The sequence below is a fragment of the Salmo salar genome, chromosome 18, assembly GCF_965601325.2.
Source record: "Salmo salar chromosome 18, fSalSal1, whole genome shotgun sequence".
Taxonomy (NCBI): Eukaryota; Metazoa; Chordata; class Actinopteri; order Salmoniformes; family Salmonidae; genus Salmo; species Salmo salar.
The window spans coordinates 2,106,623-2,120,376 of NC_138308.1; the positions used below are offsets into that span (position 1 = coordinate 2,106,623).

The 13,754-nt window shown below is 39.5% G+C and overlaps 5 non-coding genes across 5 annotated transcripts; all 5 read right to left on the reverse strand.

Annotated features, from left to right (window-relative positions):
* Nucleotides 1–5,111: 5,111 nt before the first annotated feature.
* Nucleotides 5,112–5,184, reverse strand: trnav-uac (transfer RNA valine (anticodon UAC)). Its single transcript has one exon. It is a non-coding gene; the product is annotated as a tRNA-Val (tRNA).
* Nucleotides 5,185–5,752: 568 nt separating this feature from the next.
* On the reverse strand, nucleotides 5,753–5,825 carry trnav-aac (transfer RNA valine (anticodon AAC)). Its single transcript has one exon. It is a non-coding gene; the product is annotated as a tRNA-Val (tRNA).
* A 355-nt stretch (nucleotides 5,826–6,180) lies between these two features.
* On the reverse strand, nucleotides 6,181–6,253 carry trnav-uac (transfer RNA valine (anticodon UAC)). The gene has a single exon. It is a non-coding gene; the product is annotated as a tRNA-Val (tRNA).
* Nucleotides 6,254–6,393: 140 nt separating this feature from the next.
* On the reverse strand, nucleotides 6,394–6,466 carry trnav-uac (transfer RNA valine (anticodon UAC)). The gene has a single exon. It is a non-coding gene; the product is annotated as a tRNA-Val (tRNA).
* A 6,045-nt stretch (nucleotides 6,467–12,511) lies between these two features.
* Nucleotides 12,512–12,584, reverse strand: trnav-uac (transfer RNA valine (anticodon UAC)). Its single transcript has one exon. It is a non-coding gene; the product is annotated as a tRNA-Val (tRNA).
* Nucleotides 12,585–13,754: the final 1,170 nt, after the last annotated feature.

Here is a 13,754-nt window from a genome sequence, read left to right on the forward strand (position 1 = left end):
ATTGAGACCGTGTCTGTGCCTCGATCTAGGTTGGGCAAAATTAAAAATGGCGGTGTTCGCTTTAGCAATCTCACTAGTATAAAGACCTCCTCCATTCCTGCCATTATTGAAAGAGATTGTGATACCTCACATCTCAAAATTGGGTTACTTAATGTTAGATCCCTCACTTCCAAGGCAGTTATAGTCAATGAACTAATCACTGATAATAATCTTGATGTGATTGGCCTGACTGAAACATGGCTTAAGCCTGATGAATTTACTGTGTTAAATGAGGCCTCACCCCCAGGTTACATTAGTGACCATACCCCCCGTGCATCCGGCAAAGGCGGAGGTGTTGCTAACATTTACGATAGCAAATTTCAATTTACAAAAAAAAAAAACAACAATGACGTTTTCGTCTTTTGAGCTTCTAGTCATGAAATCTATGCAGCCTACTCACTCACTTTTTATAGCTACTGTTTATAGGCCTCCTGGGCCATATGCAGTGTTCCTCACTGAGTTCCCTGAATTCCTATCGGATCTTGTAGTCATAGCAGATAATATTCTAATTTTTGGTGACTTTAACATTCACATGGAAAAGTCCACAGACCCACTCCAAAAGGCTTTCGGAGCCATCATCGACTCAGTGGGTTTTGTCCAACATGTCTCTGGACCTACTCACTGCCACAGTCATACTCTGGACCTAGTTTTGTCCCATGGAATAAATGTTGTGGATCTAAATGTTTTTCCTCATAATCCTGGACTATCGGACCACCATTTTATTACGTTTGCAATTGCAACAAATAATCTGCTCAGACCCCAACCAAGGAGCATTAAAAGTCGTGCTATAAATTCTCAGACAACCCAAAGATTCCTTGATGCCCTTCCAGACTGCCTCTGCCTACCCAAGGACGTCAGAGGACAAAAATCAGTTAACCACCTAACCGAGGAACTCAATTTAACCTTGCGCAATACCCTAGATGCAGTTGCACCCCTAAAAACTAAAAACATCTGTCATAAGAAACTAGCTCCCTGGTATACAGAAAATACACGAGCTCTGAAGCAAGCTTCCAGAAAATTGGAACGGAAATGGCGCCACACCAAACTGGAAGTCTTCCGACTAGCTTGGAAAGACAGTACCGTGCAGTATCGAAGAGCCCTTACTGCTGCTCGATCATCCTATTTTTCCAACTTAATTGAGGAAAATAAGAACAATCCGAAATTTCTTTTTGATACTGTCGCAAAGCTAACTAAAAAGCAGCCTTCGCAAATGGAGGATGGCTTTCACTTCAGCAGTAATAAATTTATGAACTTCTTTGAGGAAAAGATCATGATCATTAGAAAGCAAATTACAGACTCCTCTTTAAATCTGGGTATTCCTCCAAAGCTCCATTGTCCTGAGTCTGCACAACTCTGCCAGGACCTAGGATCAAGGGAGATACTAAAGTGTTTTAGTACTATATCTCTTGACGCAATGATGAAAATAATCATGGCCTCCAAACCCTCAAGCTGCATACTGGACCCTATTCCAACTAAACTACTGAAAGAGCTGCTTCCTGTGCTTGGCCCTCCTATGTTGAACATAATAAACGGCTCTCTATCCACCGGATGTGTACCAAGCTCACTAAAAGTGGCAGTAATAAAGCCTCTCTTGAAAAAGCCGAATCTTGATCCAGAAATTATAAAAAACTATCGGCCTATATCGAATCTTCCATTCCTCTCCAAAATTTTAGAAAAAGCTGTTGCACAGCAACTGACTGCCTTCCTGAAGACAAACAATGTATACGAAACGCTTCAGTCTGGTTTTAGACCCCATCATAGCACTGAGACTGCACTTGTGAAGGTGGTAAATGACCTTTTAATGACGTCAGACCGAGGCTCTGCATCTGTCCTCGTGCTCCTAGATCTTAGTGCCGCTTTTGATACCATCGATCACCACATTCTTTTGGAGAGATTGGAAACCCAAATTGGTCTACATGGACAAGTTCTGGCCTGGTTTAGATCTTATCTGTCGGAAAGATATCAGTTTGTCTCTGTGAATGGTTTGTCCTCTGACAAATCAATTGTAAATTTCGGTGTTCCTCAAGGTTCCGTTTTAGGACCACTATTGTTTTCACTATATATTTTACCTCTTGGGGATGTCATTCGAAAACATAATGTTAAATTTCACTGCTATGCAGACGACACACAGCTGTACATTTCAATGAAACATGGTGAAGCCCCAAAATTGCCCTCGCTAGAAGCCTGTGTTTCAGACATAAAGAAGTGGATGGCTGCAAACTTTCTACTTTTAAACTCGGACAAAACAGAGATGCTTGTTCTAGGTCCCAAGAAACAAAGAGATCTTCTGTTGAATCTGACAATTAATCTGGATGGTTGTACAGTCGTCTCAAATAAAACTGTGAAGGACCTCGGCGTTACTCTGGACCCTGATCTCTCTTTTGAAGAACATATCAAGACTGTTTCAAGGACAGCTTTTTTCCATCTACGTAACATTGCAAAAATCAGAAATGTTCTGTCCAAAAATGACGCAGAAAAATTAATCCATGCTTTTGTTACTTCTAGGCTGGACTACTGCAATGCTCTACTTTCCGGCTACCCGGATAAAGCACTAAATAAACTTCAGTTAGTGCTAAATACGGCTGCTAGAATCCTGACTAGAACCAAAAAATTTGATCATATTACTCCAGTGCTAGCCTCCCTACACTGGCTTCCTGTTAAGGCAAGGGCTGATTTCAAGGTTTTACTGCTAACCTACAAAGCATTACATGGGCTTGCTCCTACCTATCTTTCCGATTTGGTCCTGCCGTACATACCTACACGTACGCTACGGTCACAAGACGCAGGCCTCCTAATTGTCCCTAGAATTTCTAAGCAAACGGCTGGAGGTAGGGCTTTCTCCTATAGAGCTCCATTTTTATGGAATGGTCTGCCTACCAATGTGAGAGATGCAGACTCAGTCTCAACCTTTAAATCTTTACTGAAGACTTATCTCTTCAGTAGGTCCTATGATTAAGTATAGTCTGGCCCAGGAGTGTGAAGGTGAACGGAAAGGCTGGAGCAACGAACCGCCCTTGCTGTCTCTGCCTTGCCGGTTCCCCTCTTTCCACTGGGATTCTCTGCCTCTAACCCTTTTACAGGGGCTGAGTCACTGGCCTACTGGTGTTCTTCCATGCCGTCCATGGGAGGGGTGCGTCACTTGAGTGGGTTGAGTCACTGACGTGGTCTTCCTGTCTGGGTTGGCGCCCCCCCCCTCCCCCTTGGGTTGTGCCATGGCGGAGATCGTTGTGGGCTATACTCGGCCTTGTCTTAGGACGGTAAGTTGGTGGTTGGAGACATCCCTCTAGTGGTGTGGGGGCTGTGCTTTGTCAAAGTGGGTGGGGTTATATCCTGCCTGTTTGGCCCTGTCCGGGGGTTTCATCGGATGGGGCCACAGTGTCTCCTGATCCCTCCTGTCTCAGCCTCCAGTATTTATGCTGCAGTAGTTTATGTGTCGGGGGGCTAGGGTCAGTCTGTTACATCTGGAGTATTTCTCTTGTCTTATCCGGTGTCCTGCGTGTATTTAAATATGCTCTCTCTAATTCTCTCTTTCTCTCTTTCTGTCTTTCTCTCGGAGGACCTGAGCCCTAGGACCATGCCTCAGGACTACCTGGTATGATGACTCCTTGCTGTCCCCAGTCCACCTGGCCGTGCTGCTGCTCCAGTTTCAACTGTTCTGCCTGCGGCTATGGAACCCTGACCTGTTCACCGGACGTGCTTGTTGCACCCTCGACAACTACTATGATTATTATTATTTGACCATGCTGGTCATTTATGAACATTTTAACATTTTAACATTTTGACCATGTTCTGTTATAATATCCACCCTGCACAGCCAGAAGAGGACTGGCCACCCCTCATAGCCTGGTTCCTCTCTAGGTTTCTTCCTAGGTTTTTGGCCTTTCTAGGGAGTTTTTCCTAGGGAGTTTTTCCTAGCCACCGTGCTTCTTTCACATGCTTTGCTTGCTGTTTGGGGTTTTAGGCTGGGTTTCTGTACAGCACTTTGAGAATATCAGCTGATGTACGAAGGGCTATATAAAAATAAATTTGATTTGATTTGATTCACTACATTTGTGGCATGTGAATTCCGGACATTCCTTAAGTATGTGCCCCGGCTAAATACATAATCTACATACCTTCACTTGATTGTCGTGGATTACACGAAAATATTCAAATCCCTCGACAGTGTTAAATTTTGTAGAATATGGCAAGGATTGCACATTGTCTGTAAACTTTACCTTGCAAAATCTTGTCCCATCTACAATGTCCGTTCCTGGCCACATCCTCCTCTTGATTGGCGTGGTCGCCTTCACCTTCCAGCCTTTTAGTTTCTCTTCTATCTCCTCATCCGTAATGTATGCGGGCAAGTTCAAAAAGGACACCACCAGCTCATCGTTCCCTAGTTCTTTAGCCATGATTTGACAGTTCTTTATCTTTAGCCCGTCTATTAGTCTTTCTTTTCCATTTACATGAGACATTGTTACTTCATACTTATTCCCGTCTTTCATTCGACATCCCAGTATTGTTCCGCAAACTTCCTTTATTCCTCTCAGCAATTCCATCGTTGTTATTTTCCCTTCTCCACTTATTTCCACGTTCACCGTCAGTTCCTTCTCATATGTTCTTTTTTTCAGTTCTTCGTTTAACATTCTGATTTCACTGTTGTCCTTTCTCGTCGTCGTTTGTATTCTTGATGTCGAAGCCATGTTGTCCGTCCGGTTATTTTAAGCAATATCCCCCAAACAGCTCACGCTGATGGGGGACAATAGCAAAAACGTTTCACAGAAACTTCACTACAGTCACTCACAAACTTTCAAACTTATAAGTCAACTAGACCTCCAAAAACAACGATATTCTCTCTCAAGCACTCAGACACCTGCTTCTCTTCCACTTCCTGAAACTCCAAAAAGGGGTGTGTGAAGCGAACGTGATAACCGCTACACTACAGAAACTGCTTCAACAATTATCTGCAAGGAGTAAACCGAATTTTACAGATATTCATGGCACGTGTTGAAATTTCCAAATTTAGGCATTTATGAAAATAACTATTCTCTTTTAAAAGTACTGTACCTACTGCACGTGTCAAAGAGCACTGTTTCCGCCCGGTTTCGAACCGAGGACCTTTCGCGTGTAAAGCGAACGTGATAACCACTACACTACAGAAACTGCTGCTTGATTTTCCGCAAGAAGTAAACCGAATTTTACAGATATTCAGGGCACGTATTCGAATTTCCAAAATACAGAATTTATGAAAATAACAATTCTTTGTTGAAAGTACAGTACCTACTGCACGTGTCAAAGAGCTCTGTTTCCGCCAGGTTTCGAACCGAGGACCTTTCGCGGGTTAAGCGAACGTGATAACCACTACACTACAGAAACTTCTTCAACAATTATCTGCAAGGAGTAAACCGAATTTTACAGATATTCATGGGACGTGTTCAAATTTCCAAAATTAGGCATTTATGAAAATAACTTTTCTCTGTTAATAGTACAGTACCTACTGCACATGTCAAAGAGCACTGTATCCTCCCGGTTTCAAACTGAGGACCTTTCACGTGTAAAGCGAACGTGATAACCACTACACTACAGAAACTGCTGCTACATTTAGCTGCAAGGAGTAAACCGAATTTTACAGATATTCATGGCACGTATTCGAATTTCCAAAATACAGAATTCATGAAAATAACAATTCTTTGTTGAAAGTACAGTACCTACTGCACTTGTCAAAGAGCTCTGTTTCCGCCCGGTTTCGAACCGAGGACCTTTCGCGTGTTAAGCGAACGTGATAACCGCTACACTACAGAAACTGCTTCGGCAATTATCTGCAAGGAGTAAACTGAATTTTACAGATATTCATGGCACGTGTTCAAATTTCCAAAATTAGGCATTTATGAAAATAACTATTCTCTGTTAATAGTACAGTACCTACTGCACATGTCAAAGACCACTGTTTCCTCCCGGTTTCAAACTGAGGACCTTTCACGTGTAAAGCGAACGTGATAACCACTACACTACAGAAACTGCTGCTACATTTAGCTGCAAGGAGTAAACCGAATTTTACAGATATTCATGGCACATATTCGAATTTCCAAAATACAAAATTCATGAAAATAACAATTCTTTGTTGAAAGTACAGTACCTACTGCACTTGTCAAAGAGCACTGTTTCCGCCCGGTTTCGAACCGAGGACCTTTCGCGTGTAAAGCGAACGTGATAACCACTACACTACAGAAACTGCTGCTTGATTTTCCGCAAGAAGTAAACCGAATTTTACAGATATTCAGGGCACGTATTCGAATTTCCAAAATACAGAATTTATGAAAATAACAATTCTTTGTTGAAAGTACAGTACCTACTGCACGTGTCAAAGAGCTCTGTTTCCGCCCGGTTTCGAACCGAGGACCTTTCGCGTGTAAAGCGAACGCGATAACCACTACACTACAGACACTGCTGCTTGATTTTCCTGCAAGAAGTAAACCGAATTTTACAGATATTCATGGCACGTGTTCAAATTTCCAAAAGTAGGCATTTATGAAAATAACTATTGTCTGTTAATAGTACAGTACCTACTGCACATGTCAAAGAGCAGTGTTTCCTCCCGGTTTCAAACTGAGGACCTTTCACGTGTAAAGCTAACATGATAACCACTACACTACAGAAACTGCTGCTTGATTTTTCTGCAAGGAGTAAACCGAATTTTAAAAATATTCATGGTACGTATTCGAATTTCCAAATTAAAGAATTCATGAAATTTTCTGTTACCACTATGGTTTTACAGAATGTGTCAATGAGCGTTGTTTCCGCCCGGTTTCGAACCAGGGACCTTTCGCTTGTGAAGCAAACGTGATTTTTTTTTTTTTTTTTTTTTTTTTTTATTATCAAAAATGTTTGTTTACAATATTTACAGTACAATCTACTGTTTACAGTACAATCCACAGAGAACAATACAGAAGACACTAGACTAACAGAGGCAGGTGAACAATTCACCCCGTATCAAATTATCAACAAAGAAAATATCAAAACAGTGCTTTCAAAAATTATAAGTGATACCTCCACTCTCCTCTCGTGAAATTAACCCACTCCCTTCAACAAAAGACTCATCAAAATGTTCCATCCCATAATTAAACAACATATCTATGTGTTTACTGAACAGTGCTATAAAGATACTCCACACCTGAACCCTCTTTCTGTCAAAAGAAACATAATTCCTCCTACAAAAAATAGCATACCTCACAAAACTCAAAACCATATTCAACAAACACACATTAGCACCCTCACATTTACCAGACACTCCAAATAACAAAAGTTCCTCCCACGCATACTTTTTCACGAAATCTCCCCCCCAGTTTCTACATAACATTTCCTTAACTTTACAAAAAAAATATTTTAAATCCTCACATTCTATAAACAAATGCATAAGAGTTTCCGGGAAACGTCCACATACGTCGCATTCCCTTTCTATCTCACAATTAATTTTCTTTAGCACCACCTTTGTAAATATTCTATTATGTCTTAGTTTGAAATCATTATTTTCACACTCCTTACTATTATATTTTACATTTAAATTTCCCCATATCTTTTTTTCATCCAATTCCGGAAAAACTACTTTCCAAAATTTCTCAGCAGCCGGCCTTCTACACACTTTTCCTACCATTATTCTATACAATCTTTTCACTGGTATACTAGATAAATGTACTTTCTTCTTACTGCTACCAATGAACAAATTAGGAAATACAAATAAATCTTCTCTTTCAACTTCACTATTTATTAAATCAACCCATGCTCTTGGTATACTATTCTTTATCTTGTCATACATATTATTCACTGTTCCCCTTCCCACCTCTTCATCCTATTCATTGATTATGTCAAAAATAGCTTCCCCAGGTAAAAACCCTGGAATTACCTCATAAGTATAATCTTTTATTTGCCGTAGACCTGCACTCATAAATACTTTATTATACAAAACTTTTTCTTTGTTCTTGATTTTCTCATTCAGAAATATAGGTTGATTCATAATCAGGTCAATATGTCCACATTCATAATATACATTAGGCAACAACTCTGCCCATGCATTTAGCACCTCTTTATAAAAATCTGGTACCTTTTCAAACATTGCCCTTTTAAGCCCCATCAATAAACCATTATCCTCACAACCACCACTCTCCTCTAAGTAGACTCTAAAGAAGTGTTTCCAGCCATAATCTTCACTGTCATACAAATATTTCTTTACTGTTTTTATCCTAATAGCTTTTCTTTTGACATCTAAATCTACAAGTTTTAAACCTCCATCCACATAGTCAGCAATCAATGTTTTCTGAGATATTCTCACTCCTTTACCATCCCATATAAAATTTGACACCACATTATTCAATTCATTTAGGACCCACTCCGGCATGTCCAGGACTCCCAAAACATACACAAATTTGGATAATACCAAAGCATTTGCAACAATTACTTTCCCTTGTAACTTTAGTTTTCTATTTTTCCAGAAATTCAACGTTAGCTTGACTTTATTAAGGATCCCAGTCCAAGTTATATCTTTTGCCTCTTTCTCCTTTACACCAATGTTTACTCCCAGCACTTTAATAAAATCCTTTGCGCTCTTGAATGGAATCTCACACCCGTTTACATTGATATCCCCAACAAACATTATTTCAGTCTTCTCTATATTAACTTTAGCACCCGATGCCTTGCCATATATATCTATGATCCCCATAATGCTTCCAATACTTTCTATATCCTTCACAGTACAAGTAGTGTCATCAGCGTACTGATGTACAACACTGACACCACCACCTGGGATTCCAACACCCCTTACTTCTTTATTACTATTTATCAATGTAGCTAACGGTTCTGTAGAAACACTGTACAGCAGAGCTGACAAAGGACAGCCCTGCCTTACTGACCTCTCCACAGGGAAAGTATCTGTTAACACTCCGTTACATTTAACACAACTTTTAGCCCCACTATACAACAGGTTGATCCAAGATACAAACTTTGGCCCAAACCCAAACCTCTCCAAAGTCTGTAATAAAAAGCTGTGCTCCACTCTATCGAAAGCTTTGTTAAAGTCCAAACTTAAAACTATACCACCTTCATTTTTCATTTGATTAACAACATCCCTAATTGTACAAATTACATCTGCAATATCTCTTCCAGGTATGCCGTAGGCTTGTGTTGATTCAATAATACTCCCAATCACCTTTTTCATCCTATTCGCTAACACTTTAGTCAGTATCTTATAATCCGAATTTAGAAGGCTAATAGGCCTATAATTTTCTAACTTTAATCTACTGCCCCTATTTTTGAATAAGATCGTTAACATTCCAGTTGACATAGACTCAGGGATTTCCTTATTCTCTTCCATATAATGAAACACCCTCACTAAAATGGGTGCCAAAATATCTACAAAGACTTTATAGAACTCATTTGTTAAACCATCCAAACCCGGACTTTTATTACCTTGCGTGCTAACAATTGCTTCCTTGATTTCCATAATCGAAATCTCTTCATCACACATCATTCTATCTGCCTGCGATACTTTGGCACTAATTGTATCCAACACTTTTACAACACACACTTTATCTACATCATTCTTTTTGTAAAGATTTCTGTAAAAGGTTTCAACTGTCTCTAAGATCCCAACAAAATCGTTTACCTTTACACCTCTTTCATCTTCCAACTCTACAATGTAACTCTTAGTTTGTTTTCTTTTTTCCAGACCCAAAAAAAAGGATGTACATTTCTCTCCCTCCAAAGCGTACTGTGCCCTGCTCCTAACAATAGCACCCAAACATTTATTTTTTTCATAACGACCCAGCTCTGCATGGATTTTCAAATAATTCACAACATCATAGTCTGGATCCGTATCAGCCTTTTCAAGTTCATGCAACATCCTATTCCTAAGCATTATTTCTTTCTGCTTATCTAAACGGTTATGATTTTTTGCGTACCTAATACTCCTATTTTTTACTTTTACTTTCACTTCCTCCCACCATAAACACACATTCTCTTTTAACAGTACATTAGACATTTCATCATTAATACATTCAACAATTTCATTTCTATATCCTTCCTCCTTTAACAGACTGGCATTTAAACACCAGACACCTCCCCCTCTCCTCTCCACACCAAAACCCATTTGAAATGACATTACTGCATGATCACTATATGCTGTAAAGGTATATGACACCTTCTTAACATTCTGCACCAATTCTTGTTTTGCTAGACATAAATCAATTCTGCTTTGTTTTAATTCCTTTAGAACCACCTGCCTTCTAGAGAATACTCTTCTGTTTGGATTTTCAGCCCTCCATATATCTACTAGATTCTCCTCATTCATAAGTTTCCATAATGCATTTCTAGAAGAGTCATATCTGAATTTAGCACAACTAGAGGCATCCATTCTACTACACCTCACATTAAAATCTCCTATCAGTATACAGTTTTCTGAGCACAGTGTTTTTAATTTGTGAAACATTTCTCTCCTTTCAGATTCAATGTTTGAAGCATAAACATTAATTAAACGAAAAACTACATTTTGAACTTCAAATTCAATTACAATAAGTCTGCCATCATTGTCAGCATATATTTCTTTTACATTTTGCACCACATCATTTTTTATCAAAATAGCCACACCACATGTTTTATCCCCTCCATGACTACAAAAAATTAAATCTGACCATTTACTCTTAATCTCCTGCATTTTGGAGTCTGTCCAATTGGTCTCTTGAAAACACAACATGTCTGCCTTAACAGACACTAATACCTGCTCAAATTTGCTCATGTTTCTCAAACTGTTACCATTTAGGGATGCGACTGTAATCATTATGAATGTGTGCAGAAGTATAATCAGAGCCAAACAAGTCCTTAAAAATCCTACTTTTTCTTTTTTCCAAAACCCATCATCTCCCTGGTTTTCGACAATGACCTCTTATTTTTTACAAACAACTGAAGATCCTCACTATCTATTTCATCATCCGTCTCTTTATTTGGATTTTTGGGGGGATCGGCGGGGAAGCCTTTTGAAAAGTGCGCTTTAACAGTGCCCGTGACTTCAGTGGACCCAGCCCACTCTTTGGTGTAATTTTTACACAGGCTTAAAGCTGGCTCAGGCACCTGAGAAGCACCTTGCACCATCTCTACCTGTGTATGTCTTTCACCCATCATGTGCTGCTGTTCCACCTTGTCAGCAGCAGAGACTAAAACGGCGTCTCGTGCTTTGCCAGGAGACATTACAGGCTCTTCAAGCTTATCTGCCACTGTCTCTGGAGTCACACTCTCCATGTCACTCTCATCCTCCCTCTCCATAGGCACACTCCCCTCTTCCTCAGACGTGAGGTCCATTGTTTGCAAAAGTAAGTGATTTTCTCCCTTATTACAGCTACATCTAACTTTAGGTCTGTCACACATTTTGCACACATTTCCTATGTTCCGACATTCTCTGGCATAATGCCCTTGTTCACTACATTTGTGGCATGTGAATTCCGGACATTCCTTAAGTATGTGCCCCGGCTGAATACATAATCTACATACCTTCACTTGATTGTCGTGGATTACACGAAAATATTCAAATCCCTCGACAGTGTTAAATTTTGTAGAATATGGCAAGGATTGCACATTGTCTGTAAACTTTACCTTGCAAAATCTTGTCCCATCTACAATGTCCGTTCCTGGCCACATCCTCCTCTTGATTGGCGTGGTCGCCTTCACCTTCCAGCCTTTTAGTTTCTCTTCTATCTCCTCATCCGTAATGTATGCGGGCAAGTTCAAAAAGGACACCACCAGCTCATCGTTCCCTAGTTCTTTAGCCATGATTTGACAGTTCTTTATCTTTAGCCCGTCTATTAGTCTTTCTTTTCCATTTACATGAGACATTGTTACTTCATACTTATTCCCGTCTTTCATTCGACATCCCAGTATTGTTCCGCAAACTTCCTTTATTCCTCTCAGCAATTCCATCGTTGTTATTTTCCCTTCTCCACTTATTTCCACGTTCACCGTCAGTTCCTTCTCATATGTTCTTTTTTTCAGTTCTTCGTTTAACATTCTGATTTCACTGTTGTCCTTTCTCGTCGTCGTTTGTATTCTTGATGTCGAAGCCATGTTGTCCGTCCGGTTATTTTAAGCAATATCCCCCAAACAGCTCACGCTGATGGGGGACAATAGCAAAAACGTTTCACAGAAACTTCACTACAGTCACTCACAAACTTTCAAACTTATAAGTCAACTAGACCTAAAAAAAAAAACGATATTCTCTCTCAAGCACTCAGACACCTGCTTCTCTTCCACTTCCTGAAACTCCAAAAAGGGGCGTGTAAAGCGAACGTGATAACCGCTACACTACAGAAACTGCTTCAACAATTATCTTCAAGGAGTAAACCGAATTTTACAGATATTCATGGCACGTGTTGAAATTTCCAAATTTAGGAATTTATGAAAATAACTATTCTCTTTTAAAAGTACTGTACCTACTGCACGTGTTTAAGAGCACTGTTTCAGCCCGGTTTCGAACCAAGGACCTTTCGCGTGTAAAGCGAACGTGATATCCACTACACTATAGAAACTGCTGCTTGATTTTCCTGCAAGAAGTAAACCGAATTTTACAGATATTCAGGGCACGTATTCGAATTTCCAAAATAAAGAATTCATGAAATGTTTTGTTACCACTATGGTACTTCAGAATGTGTCAATGAGCGTTGTTTCCGCCCGGTTTCGAACCAGGGACCTTTCGCGTGTGAAGCAAAAGTGATAACCACTATACCACAGAAACTACTGCTACAATTAGCTGCAAGGAGTAAACCAAATTTTAAAAATATTCATGGCACGTATTCGAATTTCCAAAATACAGAATTAATGAAAATAACAATTCTTTGTTGAAAGTACAGTACCTACTGCACTCGTCAAAGAGCTCTGTTTCCGCCCGGTGTCGAACCGAGGACCGTTCGCGTGTTAAGCGAACGTGATTTATTTATTTATTGATTTTTTTTTTTTTATTATCAAAAATGTTTGTTTACAATATTTACAGTACAATCTACTGTTTACAGTACAATCCACAGAGAACAATACAGAAGACACTAGACTAACAGAGGCAGGTGAACAATTCACCCCCTATCAAATTATCAACAAAGAAAATATCAAAACAGTGCTTTCAAAAATTATAAGTGATACCTCCACTCTCCTCTCGTGAAATTAACCCACTCCCTTCAACAAAAGACTCATCAAAATGTTCCATCCCATAATTAAACAACATATCTATGTGTTTACTGAACAGTGCTATAAAGATACTCCACACCTGAACCCTCTTTCTGTCAAAAGAAACATAATTCCTCCTACAAAAAATAGCATACCTCACAAAACTCAAAACCATATTCAACAAACACACATTAGCACCCTCACATTTACCAGACACTCCAAATAACAAAAGTTCCTCCCACGCATACTTTTTCACGAAATCTCCCCCCCAGTTTCTACATAACATTTCCTTAACTTTACAAAAAAAATATTTTAAATCCTCACATTCTATAAACAAATGCATAAGAGTTTCCGGGAAACGTCCACATACGTCGCATTCCCTTTCTATCTCACAATTAATTTTCTTTAGCACCACCTTTGTAAATATTCTATTATGTCTTAGTTTGAAATCATTATTTTCACACTCCTTACTATTATATTTTACATTTAAATTTCCCCATATCTTTTTTTCATCCAATTCCGGAAAAACTACTTTCCAAAAT